This window comes from Lutra lutra, chromosome 3 (assembly GCF_902655055.1).
Source record: "Lutra lutra chromosome 3, mLutLut1.2, whole genome shotgun sequence".
Taxonomy (NCBI): domain Eukaryota; kingdom Metazoa; phylum Chordata; class Mammalia; order Carnivora; family Mustelidae; genus Lutra; species Lutra lutra.
In genome coordinates, this window is record NC_062280.1 from 187,282,706 (window position 1) to 187,309,388 (window position 26,683).

General features: G+C 38.2%; 1 protein-coding gene and 1 pseudogene across 1 annotated transcript in view; one reads left to right on the forward strand and one right to left on the reverse strand.

The window, feature by feature from the left end:
- The window catches only part of HS6ST3 (heparan sulfate 6-O-sulfotransferase 3), a 660,413-nt gene that overhangs the window by 565,267 nt on the left and 68,463 nt on the right, over positions 1-26,683 (forward strand). The window lies entirely within an intron of this gene.
- LOC125096641 (uncharacterized) lies at positions 16,023-16,112 on the reverse strand (annotated as a pseudogene).

Consider the following 26,683-nt stretch of genomic DNA (forward strand, 5'->3'; position numbering starts at 1 on the left):
CACTTCTGTACCTTGTCCCAGGGTACCTGCCATAACTACCTCCCTGTTTCAACTGCACTCTCTCCCAGTTCATTGCCTACAAAACACTCAGATTTAACCTCTCCAAGTGCAAATCTCATCTTGCCACTCTGTTGCCGACACTTGCAGGGATGTCTCTCTAATTGGAAATAAAATCCAGCCCCTTTGTTTACTTAAGATCTGGCCCCTGCCCTCAGACCACAGGCTTCACGTGGACAGGGACCAGTCCGTCACTGCAACTCGTAACAGGCAGTCTTGAACACACAGGAAGCACTCACAAATATTTGCCAGGTACAGGCACTACTCTGCAATATTGCTACAAGGGAAAAGAAAGACTTTTCTCCTAGTTTGTCATAGACTCTTCCTAGGTCGGTGTTCCAAAATAGATTGCTCAAAGATGTTTAGCAGTGACAAATGGTAAAACTGTGATTGGCCTTATATTGATTGGTCCCACCTTTGTTACCCAGACCCAGACATTTAATAATCATTGAGTATTCAGGAACGCAGTTCTTATAGATTAAAGCAACTATCTGTTAAAGAGGAGGGGACTGAAATGAAAACGGAGAACCCTTTGATGAACATTACATTCAAATTATTAGAACTTCATATAGATGTAATTGCTCCCTCAGAAATAGATTAAATATACACAGCATTTTATATGACATTTTTACATTGTTAAAGCACAGTTGATTATAAATTACGAGTATTTTAAACCAGGCGTGTTTCCTCTCCATCAATCAGTGTTATCACGGCCATCTTTTTAATAAGATTATTTGCTAATGCAAAACTAAAATGAGCAGTGCCCAAAGCAGCATTAAGGCAGAGAATGATCAAGTGACAGCACCCACCCCCACATTTGATTCTCTCACCAGGACATGGTGTCTGGAGAAATTTGTTTTCCTTCATTCACACACCCTAGTGGAGCTTCTGCTAATGGGTATTTTTTTTCAGGTGAGGAGTCATGAGTGCCTCTAAGCTTTGAGGTGCTAATCATTAGCATTTAAGAAGCATCTCAGAGAACAGACTCTGGCATTCTCCCCAAAAGCTGAAGGTTGAGATGCTTCAGGGCTATTTTGGATGCTGGATTTTGACATTTATACTCTTTCAAACCAAGAACATAATATATTAAGTTGACAAAGGAAGTAAAGTCGTCAGGCTTTCCACTGCACGATGGAGTAGACTGCTCAGCCAAGTGCGTTAGCCAGAAAGTTCTCGTGTGACTTCAACTGCACTGTTTTTTTGAAGAGCCTAGGATGATGTATGACAAAAATCACCAAGAGCAAAAAACAAAGGAACACACACGATCTCTAAAGGCAAAATTGTTTTCATTTAAAAAACCGGAGAAGGACTGATGTGTTCTGTGTGTTGGGGATGGAATGGGTACATGAGGAGGGAAGGAGCAAGTTCAGAAATGCCGAGACTCCTATTAAAGTTATCAGACAAGCAATATGTTGATCATGCTCATCACAGGAATGAACTATACCTATTATCAGTTAAATAATTCTTTTTCATGAAAAGCAATCACTATGAAACAGGCATCGACATATACGAAGAAGGGGGAGCCCGGGTGGCTCAGTTGGTTGAGCATCTGACTTGATCTCAGCTCAGTCCTTGATCTCCGGGTTGTGAGTTCAAGCCCCACATTGGGCTCCATGCTAGGTATGGAGACCACTTAAGAACAAGAAAAATCATATATGAGAAGAATATTAAAAACACAAAATGTGAAAACTTACCCAAAGCATAGAAAGGATATTGGGTTAGAACCTAGGGTGTGAAATTCTGAAAAGAAAAAAAATAGTAAAAAGAGCCAAGAGCTCTTTTTGAGCTCTTTTGCTTAAATGGCAGCATTTAAGAGCTGGGCAGTTGGCCTCTCTCTGGATTCCCCAAGATCTCTGTGCTCAATAAACAGAACCTGTGCTCTCTCCTCCCATATGCCGAGTGATTAAAAAATAAGTAAAAGCAGTAAAAGATATGAGGTAGGACTAAATATGGCTATCGTATAGTTAAGTATAAACTGGTTAAACTCTAAGAGGAAGTCTCCGTCTCAATATACAACACAAAACCTACTTACCTTCTGTGTGAGAGGAAGACTCCAAAACCCAAGTGATGAACAAAGGGAAGAAGTCACAGGAGACACAAAGACGTCCCAGGCAGATGCAGACAAAAATAAAGCACTGATCAAAATGCTGACCAGATGAATTTGAATCCAGAGTAAATCTAGGCAAAGAATGGTATTGTAAAGATACAGAGTATTTCTCACAATGGAGCTCTCCCACTGTGAAGACCTAGTCCCCACACAATGCTACATTGAGATCATTACAGAAACCATCACAAAAAAACCTTATAAAAACCATCACTATATAAAAGAAATAGAAGGCAAAATTGACACTTTAAGTTATTTATTATAGTTACCAATAGACCAAATGGGAAAAAAAAAAAAAGTTAAGAGTACAGAAAACCTAAGTAAGAATAAGATGGATTTCATTTCTATAACTATATACCAGACCCACTATCCTGAAGACAGAATAAGTTTTCTTTCAGGTGTTCAAGAAATGTTTGCAAAAAATAACATACTGGCCATCAACAAAACTTCAGCAAATTCACCAAAGCTGAAATAGGACCAAAAACGTTCTCTGATCAAATGTAATTAAATGAGAAATTTCAAAATATCACTATTTTAAAAACAACAAAAAACACAGCCACATGGAGATTTTTAAAAAATTTTTCTCCTAAACTGTTTCTGAGACCAGAAGAAAATCAAAATGCAAACTGTGATATGTCTAGGAGAGCTTGATGAAAGCGTGATATGCCAGAATGTCTAGCATGCATCTAGTCATGCTTAAAGAAAGCCACAGCACTAAATAATTCACTAGTAAACAGGGGGAAAAGATTAAACCTCTGAGAAGAGCAAAGAGGGGCACCTGGGTGGCTCAGTCTGTTAGAGTCCGATTTTAGTTCAGGTTACCATCTCAGGGTCCTGGGATCAGACTGGTGTTGGATACCCTATTCAGTGGGGAGTCTTCTCGTCCCACTTCATCTGTGCCTCCCCACTCTGGTGCTTTCTCTCTCTCTCAAAAAAAAGGCAAAGAAATTAAAAACAATTGAGACAGGTTTTTAATGAATGGGAAAATGGAGAAAGTATAGAACTAATAAATCTAAAAGCTGGTTAACAGAAAAAAAATTGTTCGTTGACTTAATCATAGAAAAGAGGATAAAGCAAAACACACACACACAGACACACAAAAATTTGACAGGGAGTGCCAGTGCAATAGAAATTTTAAAAATCATGACACTGTTTTGCTTAGCTCTATATAAACATAACGAAGACTATGGATAAAGAGGATGAATTCGTAGGGAATTATAAAATATATAGAAAATCTATACAGACCATCGTTTCTATAAAAGAGATAATTTCAAACCACAATTCTATTGATCGCTTAGATAAGAGAGAAGTCCAATGCTGTTCAGACTGCTTCAGAGTATAGAAGAAAGGAAGCCACATTCTGTGTTATTTTAGTAAAGCCGTCATCTCTGGAAGAGAATCTTTTTGTTTGTCTCTCCAGTTTCTCCAGGTCTCCATTTTTGCCTGGTGACCCCCTTCTGTCTTCAAAACCAGCAACTATATCCCTCTGCCGTCTGTTTTTTTTGACATCTCCTCATATTTCCTTCTCTGATCTCCTGCCTCCCTCCTTCAGTTACAGGACTCCTGTCATTACATGGGGTCCGTTACATAATCCCAGATACCCTCCCAATTTTAAGATCCTTGAGCTAATCACCCAGTGTTCCTTGCCATGTAAGGTAATATAGTGACACTTTCTGCAGAGTAGGATATGGGCATCTAAGGGAAGGACACTATTCTGCCTCCCACACCATATTGGCAAAGGTTAGTGTATTGGATAACATCATGTATAGGATGAAAGTGCTTTAATGAATGGGAAAATGGAGAAAGTATAGAACTAATAAATCTAAAAGCTGGTTAACAGAAAAAAAATTGCATGCTCAGACATTGCTGGAGGTTGGTAAAACCTTTAGGCACAGGCATTTGGAATATTCATAAGATTATAATTGCACATCTAGGAATTTCTCTTTCAGAATCCCCTAGACAGGGTAAAGATGATTATATATCCAAGGATACTCACTGCAGCATTTTCGTAACATTAAAGAATTGAAAATAAATCATCACCCAAAAAGGACTGGTTGAATATGCTATGGGACACTGAAAAAATTGAATATACTGCAGACTTTCATGAAAGACGCTTTTCCCTCTGTATTGAAATGGGGGGAAAATTGCCAAGAGGCTGATCATATGTCATTGTTCATGAGAGGCCCATTGTTTTTGGGTTTGTGTTTTTTGTTGTTGTTGTTGGGTTTTTGTTTGTTTGTTTGTTTTGTTCTGGTTCTTGTTTTTTTTGTTTTTTTGTTTTTTTGTTTGTTTGTTTTACATTTTAAAATCAGGATGTGTCTTTCAAATAATGACCTGTCATTTTTAAGTGGTAGATTTTTTTTTTTCCGTGATAGCAGTGAAATAATGTTGTGTTTTCTGGTCAGTAAGAACTTAAATATGATGGGATACTGTAAAAAACAAAAGTTCAAATTAACATGTAACTATCTGTGTACAAAAAATAATTATGTGAAACACACACACAGTTTCCCTCTTTATTAGATCATTACTGTCAGCATTCAAAAAAGCTTTTTATTTCTCCTGTTAAAAAAAAAAAAACAACCAATCTCCTTTTGATCACATTTTCTCCGTCTAGTTAATACCTCTTTTCTTGACTTTCTTTTACAGCAAAACTCCTCAAGAGATTTAATCTATACTCATTTTCTCCAGTTTCTCTTTGGCTTCCCCTCCTTAAATCCATTCTAATTCATTTTTGTCCCACTAAAACTCTTCTCGTCAGTATTACCATTGACCTTGATCTTGATAAATCGTTCAGCAGTGTTAGACACAAATTGTCATGCCTCTTCCTTGAGGTATTTTTCTTCCTTTGGATTCCAGGACACCGCACACTGGTATTCCTCATCCCCACTGAGGTCCCTTCTAGGTCTTTCTGCTTTTTCCTCATGGTTTTCACCACTGTGCCAGACCCCAGGGCTCCCCAGTGCTCCGTGCTTGTTCCCTTTCCCTTCTCCATCTGTGTTCACTCTTGTGGGGGCTCCTCCAAACTCAGAGCTTCGAATAACATCTCTTTGCCTCTGACTGTTAAATTTTTTTTTAAAGATTTTATTTATTTATTTGACAGAGAGAGATCACAAGTAGGCAGAGAGGCAGGCAGAGAGAGAGGGGGAAGCAGGTTCCCTGCTGAGCAGAGAGCCTGATGGACTCTCTCGATCCCAGGACCCTGAGATCATGACCCGAGCCGAAGGCAGTGGCTTAACACACTGAACCACCCCAGGTGCCCCTGACTCTTAAATTTTTATGTCCCACTCACAACTATTCCTTGACTTCATACCCATGTGTCCAGCTGTCTACTTAGCATATCCAATTTTGACATCTAATGGGCACCTCAAGCTTAGGATATCTAAGACTGAACCTCCCAGCTTTCCCCCGCCAAACTGCTTCTTCTAGAGTCTTCCTATCTCAGGGCGTGACAGTTCCGATCTTTCAGTTGTTCTGGCTAAAATCCTTAGGTCTCTTGCAGTCCAAGCCTTAGTATATTCTTGTTGCTGCTGTCTTCAAAGTATATCCAGAGTCTGCCCATTTCTTGTCCCTTCCATTGCTGCCTTTTTGGTCTAAGTCACTGGTGGTCAGTCTTGTGCCTGTAATACTGCACTGTCATTCTCAATGTTCTCCCAGGTCTTGCTTCTCTTCTGGCTGTTCTCTACAAACCATCTAGACATCCTGCCAAAGTGGAATTCGGATAGTGTCATTGCTTGCTCAGAAGCCTCTGATTCTATTACCTTCAAAACAAAAGCCATTTTTATTATAGTGACAAATTGCAGGCTGATTTGGTCTGCTTTGGACCTGGACTTCATTTCCCATTATTTGCTCCCAAACTCACTCTTTGTGGATACTCCTCACAATTATCCACCAAACTTACTACCTTTCCTCCTCCAAGGTTGCTCAAATGTCACTTTGTCTATGAAGTTTTTTCTGACCACCCTTAAATTTTGCCACCTATTTCCACACCTGCCAAAGACTCCCTACCACCATTCCTTGTCTGAATTTTCTCCATAATTATTATCTTCTAGTAGACTACAAAATTAGCATATTTATCTTATCTATTGCCTGTCTCCCCACCCTAAATGTAGACTACTTGAAGGAAAGGAATATTGACTTCTTTACTCACTGATGTATATACACCATTTTCAATGCTTGACACATATTGAGTGCTAAATAAATATTTGTTGAAAGGGTTATTAAATCCTTATATGGGCACAGCATACTTCTAGAAGCATACACAAGTGAATGAGGACAGAGGCTTCTCTGTGGAGGGGAAGTGGATTTCTGGGGGACAGATAGGGAAGAGAAACATTTATTACTCTACACATTTTGTTCTTTTAATTTTATGCTATTTATATATTGAAAACAATCAAATAGACTATTTAAAAACAATAAAAAAAATTAGGTAAACCCTTTAGTCTCAGCTGGGAGTTGAGGTGGAATAACAGATTTTGAACTGAGAATGCGAAATATCCCACACTCATTCGATGCCACCCAACGTTCTTTGCTCTGGACATGTCTCTATTAATGATATGGTAATTTCATGTAAGTCAGTAGGAAGGAGTGTTGGTGATATTCCCCATCATTAGATCATTCTTTCTTACTCCACTGACTCATTTTGGGGAGGTTTTTTGGGGAAGAGTGGTTTTTTTAATGAAGTTTTTGTTTTAATTCCAGTATAGTTAACATAGAGCATTATATTAGTTTCAAGTGTACAATGTAGTGATTAAGCAATTCTCTACATTACTCAGTGCTCATCACAACAAATGCACTCTTAATCCCCTTCGCCTATTTCCCCCATCCCCCATCCACCTCCCCTCAGGTAACCATCTGTGCTCCACATTTAAAGAGTCCGTTTTTGGTCTGTCTCTCTGTTCATTTGTTTCATTTCTTTCTCTCCGCATATGAGAGAAATCATATGGTATTTGTCTTATACTCTCTAGCTCCATCCATGTTGTTACAAATAGCTCATTCCTTTTTATGGCTGAATAATGTTGCTTTGCATATATATACCACATCTTCTTGATCCATTCATCTCTAGATGGACATTTGAGCTGCTTCCATAATTTGGCTATGATAAGGAATGCTGCAATAAATATAGGGGTGCCTACATGCCTTTGAACTAGTGTTTTCCATTGATAGGTTTTTTAAAGAGAACTTGCAAAAAAAAAAATAGTGTCCAGAGAGACAGGGCTCTTGAAATCAGAGTCAGATTAGCTCTGAGCTGCAACAAGAGTTTACCTTTTCCTCCAAGGAGAGACAGAGGCCAGTCTTAAGTCAGCAGACAAAAAGCTGCTCACAGATGGATCTCTCAGTGTGTCTGGCAAAAAGATGGAGACAACAATGGAGACAACAATCCTGGATTCAAGGAGTGCCAGATCCTAGCTAGCCTGCTAGTGTGGGAAGTTAGAAGTAGCAGTTATGATGTTGCTAAGCAAAGGCACTTTGCTAACATTAAGCATTTTCGCCTTTGACTGAAATATAAACCCACGAGGGGAAACAATCCATTCTTTATTATTTTTAAAAGTAGCTTTCTGTCTGGAAAACAATTTACTGCCACCAGAAATGTGTCTTCTCTTAGAAAAGTGTATAATTGGCTGCCATTTGACATTATGTGGCATTATTAAAGTCTTGAAATTCTCTTAATGTACTTTTTTTTTTTTTCTTGCCACCGAGCAACATTTTTACACTTCCAGATTCCCTTCCAGTCCTACCTGGTATAATCTATTTTGAAAGCTTCTCAGCCAGAGATGATTTTGAAAGAGTCAGATTCATGGTATAACTTTATATGATTAAATGAGTTGGACTGATACAAAGATAAAATGTAACCATAAGTATTATTCCTTTGGATTAATTTTTATCCTGCAAACCACACTAGGAAGGCCTTGTTAACTAACATTGGAACTACTGGTTCCTGGAAATGTTGAACTCTACCTGTCCCCCATTTTAAAACATCTATCTGCTTCACTGTGGCAAACGTTTATGGACCATCACTATGTTCAGGATTCAAAGGATAGACCAGGCAAGTGTGGACAGGTTTCATTTTCATCTGAAAGAGTGCTCCTTGACAATGCATATCTTCAGGCTTCCCCCAGGACCATCAGCTTCCCCAGGATTCTGCTGTTCACTTAGGTTTGAGAACTACTGAGCAAGGGGATGAAAATAAGTAGGAGACCATGTCTTCATTCCTTTGAAATGCACGATATAGTTAGTGGAAACAAATCCTTTGCATAGAAAGCAATGTGGTTTTATTACCAAGCAATATAGAGGCACCTGACAAAAGGTACACTTGAATACAGGGCTGGCTGAATGAATGAATTCAGTTCAGACCACGTATGGGAGCAGAATTGCTTCTCTCCCACACTCCTCTGCCTTCTTTGTGATTCTTCAGTTTCACAAGGTGAGCAAAACATGCCACGTCTCTTTAAGCGAGATTGGGCCTTGCCACACTTGAAGCTATACCAGCATGATGATGTTAAAAAAGACAAAGTATTTCACCTAGTCTCAGCAGAGCCTAGTTACTAGATATGGCTACTAGAGACTAGAAATATACTGTGTCATGTCCTAACCAGCAGCGGGGGGGGGGGGGGGGGGGGGACCTAAAAATTCAAATTAAAAAAATGTGGCCAAAAAGGAGAAAAAAAGTAAAAAGGAGTAAATCAGAAAAAAATAAGAACAAAAAAATAAAATGATTAGAAATAATTCCAAATCTATTAATAATCTCAAAAGGCATAAGAGGGCCAAACTCCCTATTATAAAGTACAGAGATATTAGTTTGAATAAAAGAAAACCGAAATTCAGCTCTGTTCTCTTTACAAGTAACACACATAAAATGACAGAGCTAAAACATAAGGACAGGGAAAGATTGAAAGTGAAAGGAGAAAAAAAGACATACCAGCCGAATGTTAATGATAAATATACTTGAGGCCACTGCAGTCATATTATTCTGTTCCCTATAGCTGTAAGATTTCCAGCTCCTGCACATTTTAAAGGAACAGGAACATGTAATTAAATACCATGGTTTCAGGTGCACAATAGTTCAGCTGAATATTCAGGCTTGTTTTAAATTCTGAGCTCATTTTTTCCCCTAGAAAATGCCAATTTCTGAGTTTATTTTCATAAAAGAGTTACATTCCTATGATTAGAGATCTTAATTTCATTTTCTTATTAAAATGCTATAGATGAAGACACATTCTGCATGAAATATGTTTCCGTAAGAAATTGCACTGTCTTTCACTATTGCTCATGAACTTGAATCGTTGCAAGGCTGTGAGCTAAATGCCACAGAATGTTAACTGATGGGAGGCTAAGGACTGGCAACTTCCTCATTGGAACCCTGTTTGGACTGCCAGCACTGGGGTGGGGAGAGACTCTTTGCAGGAAATTATGCAGCATCCCCTCTAACATTCATGGTATCCTCCAAGCTTTATAAAAAATGTGGCTGGCTTTTTTTAAGTAGTAATACCTTTCCAGATGTGGCTGCAGTCACATGTGTGAGAGCTCCAAAGGGACCTCTAATCCTTTCCATGCTTCACTGCCAACCTTGGATGACCAAGTCTGATATTACAAATCCTGGGGGACATGATGGGTCTCCTTCTGGTCAAACCAGTGGTAAAATTATGCTGTCTCGAGTCATTGTTTGTTCTGAGTTATTCATCAGGAGTGTCTCAAAACAAGAAAGTTACTTAGTGTGGAAAAAATGACTGCAAAAAAAAAAGTTGAGAGGTTCAAAATTCATGCTTTAAAAATATTGAGGATATTGAACAGTCGCTCAGACGGTCCCCGTATTGACTTGCTCCTGCCTCTTTGGTAGTCTTGGCAGTGAACATGTGTATTGGGAGGGAAAGCTTCTGAGGTGACCCAGCTTTCCCTGGAGAACACAGCCATGAAACATCCTCTATTCTTCTCTTGTAGGAGTGCTCCATACTGTGAGTAAAATCCCATAATGACAGTGGAAATCCTGCTTAGTGAATAACTGATCTTTCTATTCTTTTTGAAGTGGGGAAATGGGGGTATGTTTCTTTATAGTTTTTCTGGGGCTCTTAGTACTTGTGCTGTATAAAATAAACCCAAAACACAGCTTGTGGTCTTTTCTTTGTTAGTGTGACAATGAAGGTGTTGTGAATCAGGACATTTCAAGACAGCTCTCTGTTGTAATATACATTTGGGGGTAGGGACTAATTTTTGAAGATTTATCAATCTAGTGCTTGAAAAGGCATATCACAGGAAATGTTTTGTACCTTACAACTCTTTCCTGCCTATGATTTATTGGACTATGGCTATAAATCATGCTTTCTGATTCCCTCTTCTCTTTCTGAAATAAGTGACTCATGCTGTAGGATCAAGCCTGTTCTATTTTCTTTTTCTTCTTTTTTTTTTTTCATTTTCACCCAAAACCTTGTTTTCATCTTCCCCAACCATGTATATGTCATTTATCCTGGTAATTCTCCCATGTTCTTGGAATGCCCATTTAAAGAATATTTTTGTAAAAATCATATATCATCTAGGAAATGCAAAAGTAAAAAAATTTAAAAATTTGAGTCCTTAAGAAAATGCATAGGTTTCAGTATATAAGCCACATTATTGCCTGGAAATGTGGTACAAATGAAATTTTATCTTATTTTTACTTTTTCCCCTTCTTTCCGTAAAGACTAATTTTCACTGGGCTTGGAAAATATGAATTCAGATTATCAGTCAGGTTGTAAGCAATGTTTACTTTCTTTTAAGCCAAACTCCTAGAAACCCATAAAGAAAATAATCATATTTTTTACAACACCACAGGTAAACAACAAACAAATTTGGAAACTAGAAAATTTTAAAGCGAGTGACAGGGTAAATCAATAACTCCCACATGGAGGGAAGAAATGATTTTCTATTCAGGATATCAAACAAGACTAACATGATTTTAATGGCTGAAAGAGCAGACTCCCCATTTGCACTTGCATGAGGGGGAGGTTAAGGATTGGCAGTTGCTCATATAAATCAAGTCTGGTAAGAACTATATGAATAAGTGTTTGACATTTTCAGTCGGAAAGGAGCAGCTTGTCTTCAGCTCTGAGAAGCCTTCCCCTTGTGACAGTCCTCTTTTTTTTCCTCTTTTGATGAACCAGGTTTTTAATATCAGCTTCACATAAACAAATGCACGGTAGCCCAGAGGGCAGAACTTTCTGAGGTGGCAAGGTAACCAAGAGGAGAGGGGAAAATGTGACCGTATTTGCCCATCAGAACTAAATCTGTTGCCTGTGGGTTTGCCAGCACGTGTTACCTAAGCTCTTTCTGTCTAGTTGTGCTGTGTTTCACAATTCTCAAATCCAAAGAAGCAAGGAGAAAGTGGTAACATATCAATCAGATTGTTTTCTTTCTTTTTTTTTTTTTTAAGATTTTATTTATTTATTTGACAGAGAGAAATCACAAGTAAGCAGAGAGGCAGGCAGAGAGAGAGGAGGAAGCAGGCTCCCTGCTGAGCAGAAAGCCCGATATGGGGCTCGAACCCAGGACCTGGGATCATGACCTGAGCCGAAGGCAGCGGCTTAACCCACTGAGCCACCCAGGTGCCCCAATCAGATTGTTTTCTGCTTGACATCAACTTTGCAGATGATTCTGGGTTTTTACAGGTCAAATGTCTTACATGGAAATTACGCATTGGACAATTACTAACCCAACATTTATTGTTGAAGGCCTACTAAGTGCCCAGAAAACTATGTGATTCATATCCAAGAAGAGATAAGGTGCCTCATAAGTACGAAAGACCACTCAAAACATCTGAGTTCTCCTCCTATTTCTACCACTAGTTATATGACCACTACAGATCACCCAATCTCTGGGCCTTCATGAAAATCAGGAAGTTAAGTAAACAGATTCTAGTGCACCTTCCAGTTTAAACATGATAGCATCAGTGAACTTAACTGAACTTACATACCAATCTCTACAAGAGGAAGTAAGAGGAGACCAAAAGGCATAAAGTAAACAAATAAAGTGCAAAACAGTAGAATGACAAAACATGCTAGGATTTAAGGCAGTGCCCAACCAAGGTGTAAAAGTGATGATTGCTCATCTTGCTAGACATACATGACTCCATGTCCATTTAAAAGAGATGGACAGGGGCACCTGGGTGGCTCAGTGGGTTAAAAGCCTCTGCCTTCAGCTCAGGTCATGATCTCAGGGTCCTGGGATCGTGCCCCGCATCAGGCTCTCTGCTCAGTAGGAAGCCTGCTTCCTCCTCTCTCTCTCTGCCTGCCTCTCTGACTACTTGTGATCTCTCTGTCGGTCAAATAAATAAATAAAATCTTTAAATAAATAAATAAATAAATAAATAAATAAATAAAAGAGATGGACAATGGGGTGCCTGGGTGCCTCAGTAGGTTAAAGCCTCAGCCTTCAGCTCAGGTCATGATCCCGGAGTCCTAGGATCGAGCCCCGCGTCAGGCTCTCTGCTCGCCAGGGAGCCTGCTTCCCCATCTCTCTCTCTGCCTGCCTCTCTGCCTACTTGTGATCTCTGTCTGTCAAATAAATAAAAATCTTAAAAAAAAAATAAATAAGATGGACCGGACCTCCACGTGTCAGAGCAGAGCTCTTTGGCAGAGCACCAGAACTCATGAAAGGTAACCTTAACAGGGTCACAGTTTCCCGAGTGAGTTGGTTTTGGCATGTAGGAGGAAGGCGAGAACCTGTCTTTGCAGAGGACAAAGAATATCCAGGAAGTGCCAATTACACTTAATATTTATTCAGTATCTCAGAACTCATTTGAGTGCATTACCTGTGTGAGGTCTCCAGCTCCCCCATCTCTGGAGGTGGTTTGACACCATACCTGAAATGTTCTACTTTGATCCAGTCATGCTCCCGTAGCCATCTGGCTGCTGGCCATGATGCAGAAGCACATTTCCCGTGGGACTCTGCTTCTACTCATTGGGCCTTTTCCTGCTACCTTGCTTTCATCTGCCCATTTTTCCATTGCTGCCTTAAGCTCAAACAACACACTGTAGCAGTGATTTTTGGTTGAACTGCCTTTCCCCACTGACAGAATACTCCGCTCTCGTGAAAAAAATAAAGCAGGCATCAGTAGGGAGTCAGTCCCCCAGTCTTAGGACTAGACCCAAGAAATGCATTAGACTCTTCAAAGATGCAAAAAACTCCACGTGACAATTGTCCAGCCCTGCTCCCATTTTATTTATTTATTTATTTATTTTTTTTTAAAGATTTTATTTATTTGACAGAGAGAAATCACAAGTAAGCAGAGAGGCAGGCAGAGAGAGGGGAGGAAGCAGGCTCCCTGCTGAGCAGAGAGCCCGATGCGGGGCTCGAACCCAGGACCTGGGATCATGACCTGAGCCGAAGGCAGCGGCTTAACCCACTGAGCCACCCAGGTGCCCCCCTGCTCCCATTTTAAAGAGAGAATATACTTTCTTGCCAAGACTAAGGGAAAGTAAGGGGACTAATCCAGGCACTTTTATATAATTGTGTATCTAATCTTCTTAATAACCTTTAACATTACTTGATATAATTCCGATTTTGCAATGAGGAATTGAAGGTTTAAAAGGTTAAGTAACCTGCCTAAGGTCAAAGACTTAATGTATGATAGAATTGGATTAAAACCTTGAACTAAAAATTCTATTTTTCTTTTCTACCAGGCTATTGCTTTTTGCAAGTATGCCGAATAGCAATTACCTTAGTTCCTCTCAAATTCTAAAGATCAAAGAAAGGATAGTAAAGGAAGGATATCTATACACAAGGAAGGTAAAATGTAGTAACTATACACGGCTAATGAGTTTAAACTGGTTACTTCCAATACTTTAGGTAGAATAAAGAAAACCGTTGAGTGCTTCCTCTGCGATACTGGGCTTCCATATTTTCTGAATATCAAGAATAACACGATTTTGGCTTCTGTATTAATCTCATATGAAATCATGAGGCATTGCTGTAAATGTTTGGTTCATGAATACGAATGATCATTTTTTATAAAAATATAACATTTAAACACTTGCTCTATAATTAAATGTTATTTTGAAGATTTTTCCATTTCCAGGTCAAGATTTCCTCTGAAACTCTAATCTAATTAATGGTGTCCTATCATTTGATTTATAAAGTGAAGGACTCATCTAGAAGAGGGTCATACCACTGGTCCTGCAAGGTCTAACTTCATTGACAAAAAGCAGTCAGTGAACATCAAGGAAGACTATAAGGTTCTCATGCCATTGATTCTTGCTATGCTACCAATAGATGTTTTTGGCTTTATGTCAGTTGTTTTTCAAGGAATTATAATAATATTTTTCAAAAAGCTTTCCTGTGACTTCCATTATACTGAGAGACTATTTTTCCCCCAACCTCCCTACCATCTGTTTTGATTCTACATTGGAAAATCTCCCTCATATTCCATCCAGAAGGGCTAAGTGAAATCAATATGGCAACAGCAGATTGCTGATATGTTCCAGCTTTTAAGTGGGATGTTGTTATGATTAACAGAGGCCCAGCTCTTTACCTCTCTATTATCCCAGTGCTATCTTAGAACATTTTGGTAGCTCATCACATTCAATTAATTCTATATGCTTCCTAAACAAGAAGCATAAGGCTAAAAGAAATGTGAAGAAAAAAAAGATCAATTATATTTAGTTTTCGGCAGGATTGGAATGATATGGTTTTTCCCTTTTTGTCTATTTTGGTTAAAGACTGATCAATATATAAGAATACCATGTGTTTTAAAATAGGGGCAATGAAAATCATTAACAAGATCTATTATTTTACATGCCATATGTTTAGCTAGAAATTATATTGAACACTTGAGCTTTTTTTCAATATTACTATCCCAAATAAGAAAAAAAATTAAAACTCATATAACACCTAATCTATTAATTCAATCTGTCACTATTAATTTTGCATGATCCAGGCACTAATAAATATGTGTATCTCTGCAATAAGAACAGCTGGGTTATTAGGGATAGCATTTTATAGTGGCGCGGTTCTGGGTAATGACAAGGGTCCAATGGTGTTTGAAGTAGATTGAGACTCAGAGCCACTGGAGATGCTGTAATCAAAAAATGGTGATGCTAGCCTATTATGTGTTCTTCACATGCAGAAGTCTCTAAGGAACAAGGTAGATAGTGGGAAGATATATTCAGGAGGTGTTTGATTGCAAGAGTCAGAAATTTTGACTAATGCAAAAGCCAAAGTCATTATCTCATATAAACGGGAAGGTGCTAAGTGTATCCCACTTCACACAAGATGCAGGGCATGTTTCTTGATCCATCCCTCATCATAGCTTGTCTCTTTTCACTCTTCTGTTTACTTCATCCTCTGCTGTTGCAAACAAGTGCTCTCCATATGGCAAGAAAGATGGTCATGGGCATCCCCAGATTTCCAACTGCTTTGTTTAGCAGAGTTTAAAGAGAACTTGTGTCTTACAAAACCCACATACAACTTCCAGGACAAGATTTCTGTAATCCTGGTTGGATCTTGTATCCTCTCCTGGACCAATCACTAAGGATGGAGGAATGGGGACCCAATGCTTGTTTGAGCAGGGCTGGGTCAGGGCTTTGCATCCCTGTGATCCAGGAGTATGGGGTGTTATGAAAAGGTGATTGAGTTGATACAGAGGAAAAACTTTGGATCCTGGCTGATTAATTAATTATAGCTAATCCTATGTGGGACTAATCAGTCTAACTCATGTACTTATATATAGCTACCTGGAGCTAAGCTAGTTTGCCAATGTCTCTCATCCAATCCTTATATAGTCTTTTGTATGCCTTCTTTTGCATAAATGTTTTGTCTGGTCTCATTCATTACAGTGTAAATTTTCAAGCTTCATTAAGTGACTGTGTCCTACCTATAGCTCTGCCTGCCTTATAGTAGAAACTTAAAAAGGTTTATGAAATGTGCAGGGGCTATGCTGATCTTCTCTGTATAATAACAATTTTAGAATATGTGGTAGGAACATAAATTGGTACAGCTACTGTGGAAAGCAGTATGGGTGTTCCTCAAAATATTAAAAATAGAAATACCATATGATCCAATCATTCCACTGTTGAGTATTTACCCAAAGAAACCAAAACACTATTTCAAAAAGATATATGTGCCCCTATGCAGCATTATTTATAATAGCCCAATACGGAAGCAACTTGTGTCCATCAAGAGGCAAATGGATAAGGAAGATATGGTACAGACACACACACACACACACACACACACACACACACACACACACAGGAATATTACTCAGCCATAAAAACAGATGAGATCATGCCATTTATGACAATATGGACGGACCTAGAGGGTATTACACTAAGTGAAATATGTCAGATTAAGAAAGACAAATGCCATATGATTTATCTTGTAAGTGGCATAATAAAAAAAGTAAACGAGCAAAAGGTAGGATCAGATCTATAAATACAGAGAACAAACTGATGTTTCCCAGAGGGAGGGGGTGGGAGGTTGGACAAAATGGTTGAAGGAGAGTGGGAGATACAGGCTTCCAGTTATGGAATGATTAAGCCATGGAACTAAAAGCCACAGCAGAAGGAATATAGTTGATGATATTTTGGTAGTGGTGTATGGGGACAGATGGCAGCCGCACGCATGGTGAGCACAACCTAAGGCATAAAGTTGTTGAATCACTATGTTTTACACCTGAAACTAACGTAACATGTATGTCAACTGGACACAAATTTTTAAAAAGTTTGTGAAATGAATAATAATAATCATGCTTTTTCTTACTTTTGTGGAATAACCAGTAGACTTGAATTGGCACTAAGTACCCTGTTCCAGTGAGTTCTTGACATTTTGTCTTCTTCTGATTTGGCATTCAGTGCCCTCCCTCTAATTCCTGACCTCTCCCACTCCCGGCCTCTCCTGTTACCCCTTAGTTTAGGAAATAAATAGCCAAGATATTTAAATACTTTCAGCTCCACAGATCTTTGGAATTCTCTCTCACTTCCACCTTCTCTCCCTGCTATGTTGGTCTCTTACTGAGACAGAAAATTAACAGTTGATTCCACAGCTGCTTGGGGATTTACTGAAACTAGCATAAAATGAGTAACTGGCAAGCATTTGGATTTTCCCTAATATCACTGCAAATATGCTCTGTGTTCAATATAAATAAATTATTTTGCCTTCAATTGGGATTTCAGTGGAATACTATGCAACTAATAAAATACTATTGTTCAAGATGATTAAGAAGTCAAGATATTTTTTCAAGTGTTAAATGAAAATAAGCACAATATATAAAGTTTATATGTCTTGTCATACATATAATGATATATTATTACACACATATGTATATACTTATAAATGTATATGTTTATTTACTAATTCACTAATATACTGCTAGATTTACTTGTTAGTGTTTTAGTTAGGATTCTTGCACAATAAGTGAGACTTATTTTAGATCATGTGTGTATATGTATGTGTGTGCATGAGAGCTCTCCTTGTCCAGTTTTGGAATCAATTTTATATAAGCATTGTAGAATGAATTTTAAATTTTCCATCTTTTTCTAAACTTTGGAATAGTTTAAGTAAGATAGCTGTTTTTCATTGCCTTAGGTTCTTTTGGTATTCACTTGTAAAATTATCTGTGTTAGCAGTCTCAAATTAGGGAGAGATATTTGCTTAAACATTAATTTTGTCTATAATCATTCATCCACTGAAATATTTTAAATCTTGATTTAATTTTGGTAATTTATACTTTCACTTAAAATTGTCCCTTTCATGTGTATTTTAAAATGTACTTGGGTAAGGTTGTGCAGAATACTCTTATAATTTTTTTCCCTTTTTTTAAAAAAATATTTTTATTTATTTATTTATTTGACAGAGAGAGACACAGCGAGAGAGGGAACACAAGCAGGGGGAGTGGGAGAAGGAGAAGCAGGCTTCCCGCCAAGCACGGAGCCCTATGTGGGGCTCAATCCCAGGACCCTGGGACCGTGACCTGAGCTGAAGGCAGATGCTTAATGGCTGCGCCACCCAGGCTCCCCAATTTTTCCCTTTTTAAAATATTTTTATTTATTTGAGAGAGAGAGAATAGAGCAAGTGAGAGAGCGAGAGAGAGAGCATGAGCAAGGGTGAGGGCAGAGGGAGAGGGAGAAGCAGACTCCTCACTGAGCAAGGAGCCTGACACAGGGTTGGTTCCCAGGACCCTGAGATCATGACCTGAGCCAAAGGCAGATGTTTAACCAACTGAGCCACACATGTGTCCCTCTTATAATTTCTAATATCCTCTTTGTATCTGTAGTAATGCCACTTTTCTGTTATTCGTATTTTCTTCTTTTTATCAGATTGTTCAAAATTCTGTATATTTTGCACCTTTGCTTACTTAGATCTATGGTCTTTTAGTTTTCTAGTTAATTTCTGCTTTTATCTTTCATCTTCTCCATTCTCTTTAGCTTTATGCTGCTACATTAATTATTTAATTCATAGTATCCCTAAATATCATAATCAAGAGTGAACAAATAAACTGATTAATCAATTACCTTAATCCATGGGCATGAGGATAAACCAAACCTAAATTCTTGGCAATCAGTATACTATTCTCTAATGAAATCAAAGAAGATATAATTTTGTGTAGAGAATTTTTAGTAACTACAAAATCCCCCACAAGTGTTTTGCCTATAATAAATGCCATAACTGTCATAGGAAGACAGTTGAAATAATCAGAATTTCCCAATTACTTCATTTACATATTTAAATTATCCTCGTACCATTAGAGAAAACTTGTAGCAGTTACCACACATTTCAAGGCTGGCAGGTGGTAAAAATAATGAGGGAAATTGGAAGGGGAGGTGAACCATGAGAGACTATGGACTCTGAAAAACAATCTGAGGGGTTTGAAGGGGCGGGGGGTGGGAGATTGGGGGAACCAGGTGGTGGGTATTAGAGAGGGCACGGATTGCATGGAGCACTGGGTATGATGCCAAAACAATGAATACTGTTACGCTGAAAATAAATTTAAAAAATTTTTTTAAATAAATAAAAATCCCAAAGTGATAGTTATATGGCCCAACTAAAATACTATTCTTTGCAAGTTGCTTCTATACACACTACTTCATCTGCACACACCCCAAGGAAATATAGCAATGATAAGAAATATTGCATTTCTCTGCTGCAACCTCCAGTGGTCCAGGACCAGTGGTCATCATGTTAGGACCAGCCCTAGACTACCCCTTCCTCTATGGGTGGCCTTGACAAGCCACTCAGTGCCCTGTCTGTCTTTAATAGTGAAGTAAGGACAAAAGCATGGACACATACTTCATCCCAGTAACTCATTCATGATACCATTATATCCACAGGAGTGTTATTGTTAATGAGATAATGCTTTTAAAATTCCCTGTATGTATTTGACCGAGCAAAAATAAAAACAAAGAAGCTACTTTTAAAAGAAGTGCTCCACTGGCCTGGACTCAGATCTGAGCCTGACCCCCCTGCTTTCTGTTGAGAGGACTCAATTAACCATGAAGACATCCAAGGAAGCCTGGAAACTTTGCCCAACAGGCAGGAGGCCAGCCATAGCCTAGCATACTATCATTAGCGTCCTTTAAAATTTTGTCAACCTGAGTTGAAATGGGGTGAGGATTTTAAAATACAAAAAAGAGACATGTCAACCTCACTTTAGTGTTAAAAAGAAAGGAGCTTAATTTTTTTGTGTTTAGAAAAAAAATAGAGGCTCATTGGAACACCTTCAAGCAATACAGAAAAATGTAAAATTAAACCTGCTATTTTCTCACACAAAAAAAAATGAAACATAATCTTGCCATGCCCTTTCCACACATCTGTGTATATGTTGTCTATATTTGAAGTAAGGAAATCACCCAACTGTTTTTTTCCCTCATCGTATGTTGTGAACGTAATCTCAGATTTTTAAATAATATTTAAAATAAAATGAGTACAGGTGACCTGCGGTTGTGGATTGAATGGTGCCCCTCTTCCTAAAATATGTCCACTTAGAACCTATGAGTAGGACTTTATTTGGAAGTAGGGTCTTTGCGGCCATAATTAAGTTACAGATGTTGTGATGAAATCATTGTGGACTATGGGCCATGAATCCAGTTTTGTCATTATACAAGAATGGCAGAGGGAAATTAAAGACACAGACGAGAAGGCCAGTGAGAAGAGACAGAGAATGGAGACATTTTGGTGGCTACCAGAAGTTGGAAGAGGCAAGGGACAGAACAGGGCATTTAATTAATCATAGCTAATGCAACAATTTTTTTTAATTTAAATTCAAGTAACCAACAAACGTGCATCATCAGTTTCACTTGTAATGCAACAAATTTTATTGACTATCATGTTTAAAAGAATAAAAGCTTTCCACAGTTTGGCGACCATGGCCAAACTGTGGAAAGAACCAAGATGCCCTTCAACGGACAAATGGATAAGGAAGATGTGGTCCACATACACTATGGAGTATTATGCCTCATCAGAAAGGATGAATACCCAAGTTTTGTAGCAACATGGACGGGACTGGAAGAGATTATGCTGAGTGAAATAAGTCAAGCAGAGAGAGTCAATTATCATATGGTTTCACTTATTTGTGGAGCATAACAAATAGCATGGAGGACAAGGGGAGTTGGAGGGGAGAAGGGAGTTGGGGGAAATTGGAAGGGGAGGTGAACCATGAGAGACTACGGACTCTGAAAAACAATCTGAGGGGTTTGAAGTGGCGGGAGGTGGGAGGTTGGGGGAACCAGGTAGTGGGTATTAGAGGGCACGGATTGCACGGAGCACTGGGTGTGGTACAAAAACAAGGAATACTATTACGCTGAAAATAAAAAATAAAATTAAAAAAATTTCGGTTTCAGATTAACAACTTTGTGGGCCTTTCTATGTGATAGAAATTTCACTGTCTAATCTAGAGATGTAAGATTGTAAAACCATGAACCAATAGTTTGGTATTTTGCAACTTAATAGGATAGTTTATTCAAACAATTGACTAGAATCACTATAAATTAAATGAAATTTCATTTGAAAGATCTATGTTTTCAAAATATAAGTGTTGTTTTGTACATGTACATCCTAATAAAATGGATTGTTCTAAAAAAATAAAAAATAAAAGCTGATTTCCAGATTAGATACATATTGTATGTATATTGTATACTGTATCCTCTCTCTTTACAAAATAATGTTCTATGCATCTACATATAGTACATATAATATATATAATATATATTATATATATATTACAAATATACACATAATCTAATAGAATAGAATAGTATAATAGAATTATTCTGAATTACAGAAATATAGTATCGTTTGCTTAACCTGAATATAGAAAAATTTTGAATCAAATAAGTTAAAAAAACAAAGAATCATAAGCTGACTACCAAATTTAAGGTCAAGATTATTACCAGTATTGATGAAGCTACTTGAGTGGTCATCCTGCTCTTACATATCCCTGAAATGTAACTACTCTCTGACTTTTTAAAATCATTTTTTGTTTTTGAAAGTTCTAAAAATATGTGTGTTTTCCTAAATACTATGTTGCTTTTCTTTTGAGTTTACATAATGGTGTTATACTCAATGTAGTCATTTTAGAGATGTTTTGTTGTTGTTGTTGTTGTTTATCATTTTTTAAATTTATTTTCAGCATAACAGTATTCATTGTTTTTCTACCGCACCCAGCGCTCCATGCAATCTGTGCCCTCTCTAATACCCACCACCTACTTCCCCCAACCTCCCACCCCCCCACCTCTTCAAACCCTTCAGATTGTTTTTCAGAGTCCATTAGTCTCTCATTGTTCACCTCCCCTTCCAATTTCCCCCAACTCCCTTCTTCTAACTCCCCATGTCCTCCATGCTATTTGTTATGCTCCATTTCTAAGATTTATCCACGTGCTACCTTCATTTGTGTATGTACTTTTCTGTGGATGAACTTTGGAGCTATTTAAAGCATTTTGCTAATAGTTGCTGTTTACAACATGCTTGTCCATGTACCATTGTATACCAGACTTGCGGATTCTCAGGGTGCACCCATGTTAGGGATATGATAATGTCAAATTGCTTTCCAGTGAGTTGGCAGCAATTAACACTAAGGGAACTTTTCTGTTGTTCCACATACTTTCCAAAACTTGATAGCATAAGGCCCCTTTATTTTGCCAAATTGGTGAGTGTAAAATGTGATCCAGTTTTTTTTTTTTAAAGATTTTATTTATTTATTTGACAGAGAGAGAGAGAGAGGGAGAGATCACAAGTAGGCAGAGAGAGGGGGAAGCAGGCTCACCGCTGAGCAGAGAGCCCGATGTGGGGCTCGATCCCAGGACCCTGAGATCATGACCTGAGCCGAAGGCAGAGGCTTAACCCACTGAGCCACCCAGGCGCCCCTGTGATCCAGTTTTGATCTAATTTTGCGTTTCTCTGATTAATAACTGAGTTGAGCATTTTAAATCTTTTTATGTTCTCCACTATGTGAGATGTTTATTCACATCTTTTGTTCATTTTTCTACTGAATTATTTGTCTTTTTCATATTGACATTTAGGATTTCGGCACATATTTTAGATACCTTATCAATTACATATGTTGTAAATATCCTCTCCTCCTTTGTAGCTTATCTTTCACCATCTTTAGACTATCTTAATGATACAAGTTCTTAATTGAAGTTATTAAATTTATCTATTAATACACTTGTTTATTTGCTTGTTCCTTTTAAATATGCTGTATTTTCCTTTAAAGGTTTTTTAAATTTTTTTTAAAGATTTTATTTATTTATTTGACAGAGAGAGATCACAAGTAGGCAGAGAGGCAGTCAGAGAGAAAGAGAGAGGAGGAGGAAGCAGGCTCCCTGCTGAGCAGAGAACCCCTTGTGGAATTTGATCCCAGGACCCTGGGATCATGACCCGAGCCAAAGGCAGAAGTTTAACCCACTGAGCCACCCAGATGCCCCTCCTTTAAAGGTTTTAAAAGGCTTACTTTTTATACTTAAAACATGTAGAATTTATTTTTGTGGATGGTGTGAAATGTAATGTTCAAATGTCATTTCTTGGGGCGCCTGGGGGGCTCAGTAGGTATAGCATCTGCCTTCAGCTCAGGTCATGATCCCCGGGGTCCCGGGATCGAGTCTGCTTCTCTCTCTGCCCTTCACCCCACTCATGCTGTCTCTCTCTCTTTCAAATAATAAAAATAAATAAAATTCTTTAAAAAAATTTAAAAAGCAAATTTCATTTCTTTCCTCATGACACCAACCAATTGTCCCAAAGCCTGTTCTTGAAGAGGCATCTCTGTTCTTAGAGATTCGTGTTGCCATCTGTGTCATAAATCAACTGTCTGGTGTCTCTATTTGGTTTCATGGGCATTTGTTTTGTTTTAGATATCTCTGTAATTATCCTACAGTGTTTTCGTTGCTGTTGTCTTAAATTGGTCTTGTGGGGCAAGTCTTTGCAACTATTTATTTTTTTCAGCAGTCTATATTGTGATTTTGCTTTTCAATGCACATTTAGAATCACCTGGGTAAGTTACTTTAAAAAAGAATGGGGTATAGATCTTTAGATAAATTTGGAGAGAATTGTACCTTATGGTATGGAGCCTTCCTGTCCCCGAACATGTTCTATCTCTTCATTTAGTTAGGACTTCAGGGTCTTTCAGTAAGGTTGTAAATTGTTTCCATAGTGGCCTACATCATTTGTTAGATTTCTAGGTGCTGTATATTTCTATTATTTTAAATGCTGTATTTTTAAAAAATTACATTTTCTCAATTGTCACTAATGGCATATAGATTAAGTATATTGATCTTATTTTTAGACAGATTGCTAAATTAATATCTCTTATTCATTTTGGATTTTTTGTGTAGATAATTATGTCACCTGTGATGACTTTTTTTGTTTTTCCCATTCTATGTTCTTATATTTTAAAATTTGATTTCTGATGTTACTACATAACCAAGAACCTCCAACACAGCCTGCATTCAAGTAGACAGTGGCCATACTTCTCTTGCTCTTGATTTTAAAGTGATTGCTTCCAGTATTTTACTGTTAGGAATGTTTTTGATCTAGATTTTTGGAACTACTCTTTTTTGGGGGGTGTAACTTTTTATTAGGTTCAGGAAGCTCCCTTTTATTTCTAGCATATTGGTAATATTTATCATGAGCAACTCAATTTTATCACAATTTTCATCCCCTTTTGAGAGAATTTATGACTTTTTTTCTTCTCCTTTTACTTATTAATGTGGTGAATTGTACTGAAAGGCTGCTATCAAAACCACCTGTCGATTTGGGGAATTTTTAAGTGATGAATGGTATTAAATATTGTCATTATTTTTTTCACCTATTGAGATGATCATATACTGTTTCTCCTTCACTTAAAGAACATAGTAAAGTATGTTGATTCATTTTCAAATGGTAAACAAATCTTCCATTTCCTGACAAACCATATGTGCTCATGATGTATTCTTTTTCTTAATATATATCAGGGATTCACTATCACTTATATGTGAAATCTAAAACACAGAACAGCAACAACAAAAACAAACCCATAGAAAAAGATGGGATCGGGGATTACCAAAGGTTGGGGGATGGAGGTAGGGGAAGTAGAGGAAGGTGGTCAAAGATACAAGCTTCGCCTTGTAAGATAGCTAAGTGCTAATGGTTGGAATGCAAGCATGAGGCCGGGAGTTAACACCACAAATAGCTAACAGGAAGGTTGAAAAGAGGGTAGCTCCTAAGAGTTCTCACCCCAAGGAAAAACAAATTTTTTGTTTCTTTTTTATAGTATCTGTATGAGAGGTTGGGCACTAAGTAACTAAAATGATAGTGGTGATCATTTCACAATCTGCGTGAGTCAAGCCATTTTGCTGTACACTTTGCACTTGTACGTGATACATGTCAATTGTATCTCAATAAAACTGAAAGAAAATGAACTGTGTATATATGTAGTGCATATATACCTGAACTGACGAGATCGAAGTCACATTGCTTGCAATCCTCATGTGTAGATCGTTAAGTATATGCCACCAAGTGAGAGGGGAAGGAGGTGTTCAAATCGTTCTAAATATTGACATAGTGGGAATGCAAATTCTCAGCTTTCACATTGGGTTTGCTCAGCACAGAGGGGGCGGAGGGCGTTTGCCCTCACACCCATCTCTCTCCTAGGGGATGTCTGTGGAATTCCCACTGGAGACTTACTCTCTCTGCTTCAGGTTGTCCTTGCCATGCTGTGAATAAAACTCACAAAAGAGCATTCACTGGCTAGTGGCCTCATCCAAGACCACTTGCTTTGGGGAGAATAAGGTATATTTATTTGAAGGCCAACCTGTGCTTTAACCACTCAAGTCGCTGACTCTAAATAATTAGCACTTACTAAATCTGTCCTGTGAGAACTGAACATTTTCGGAGGCCCTGCAAAGCTGACAGGTGTTGTGTCTTTCTTCCATTTCCTCATTCCTTCTGTCGTTCTTTCTCCTCTTCTGTGGCTCTCTAACACCTGTGACTTTTATTCTGCCATCGTTCCATTTCTGTCCTTTACAATTCAGAAACGATGAAGTAAAAAACCCAAAACAAATAAACAAAAACAGCCACACCACACAGAGACTGCTACTGATGTTTTCTCCCCATAAGGTCCTTGTGTCAGTGGCAATTTAGCTCTTTTTGAGACAAGTGACTCATGTATGAGACTCACGTGTATGAGACTCTTCGGAAATGCAGTGAGTAGGGGCACAGAACGTGGGCAAGCAACACAGAGGGGGGAAAATGTGGCCTACTAAAAAGCCTCTCAAGCCAATTAATTTTACAAAGACTAGTTTTAAATCTGACATAAGCATATGTAGAAAATGAAGTAGCGTGGCCTAGTGGTTGAGAGACCCAGTCTGGCTGTCGCATTCCCCAGCTTGGCCATGAAGAACATCAGGGCTAGGAGAAGATCCTTCATCTCCTTTGGCATCAGTTTCCTCCCCTATAAGTTGGAAGTAAGAATAGCACCTGCCTTCTAACAGTGTTAAGTAAAAGCCCAAACATTTGTAAAGTGCTTAGAATAGTGTTGGATATATAGCAAGCACTGTATAGTTTTCATAATAGATGAAATTTAAAAAGTAGGTAGGGAGGGCCCCTGGGCGGCTCAGTGGGTTAAAGCCTCTGCCTTCGGCTCAGGTCATGATCCCAGGGTCCTGGGATCAAGACCCACATCAGCAGGGAACCTGCTTCCTCCTCTCTCTCTGCCTGCCTCTGCCTACTTGTGATCTCTCTCTCTGTTAAATAAATAAATAAAATCTTTTAAAAAAAATAATAAAAAGTAGGTAGGGAAAAATTGGATAGGAAAATAAGACACAGGTTTATTACAACAACGGCTTTTTGAAGATAATTATTCCAGAGTAACCCTGAAGTTAGAAAATAAGCAAATTTTCTGGCGTGCAGAAAAATAGTAGAAGTGAAAGAAATTACAGTAACTTGCAATTATACCTCCAGAATCACAATCATTTGAACTTTAATTAAGAAGAGTTCAGAGTGTTCCTAATTCAACATTTACTCACATTTACTTCTTTAGATTCTGTGGACCTTCCTCACATAGTTCTGCTCCTTCTTTTAAATATTGTAAAG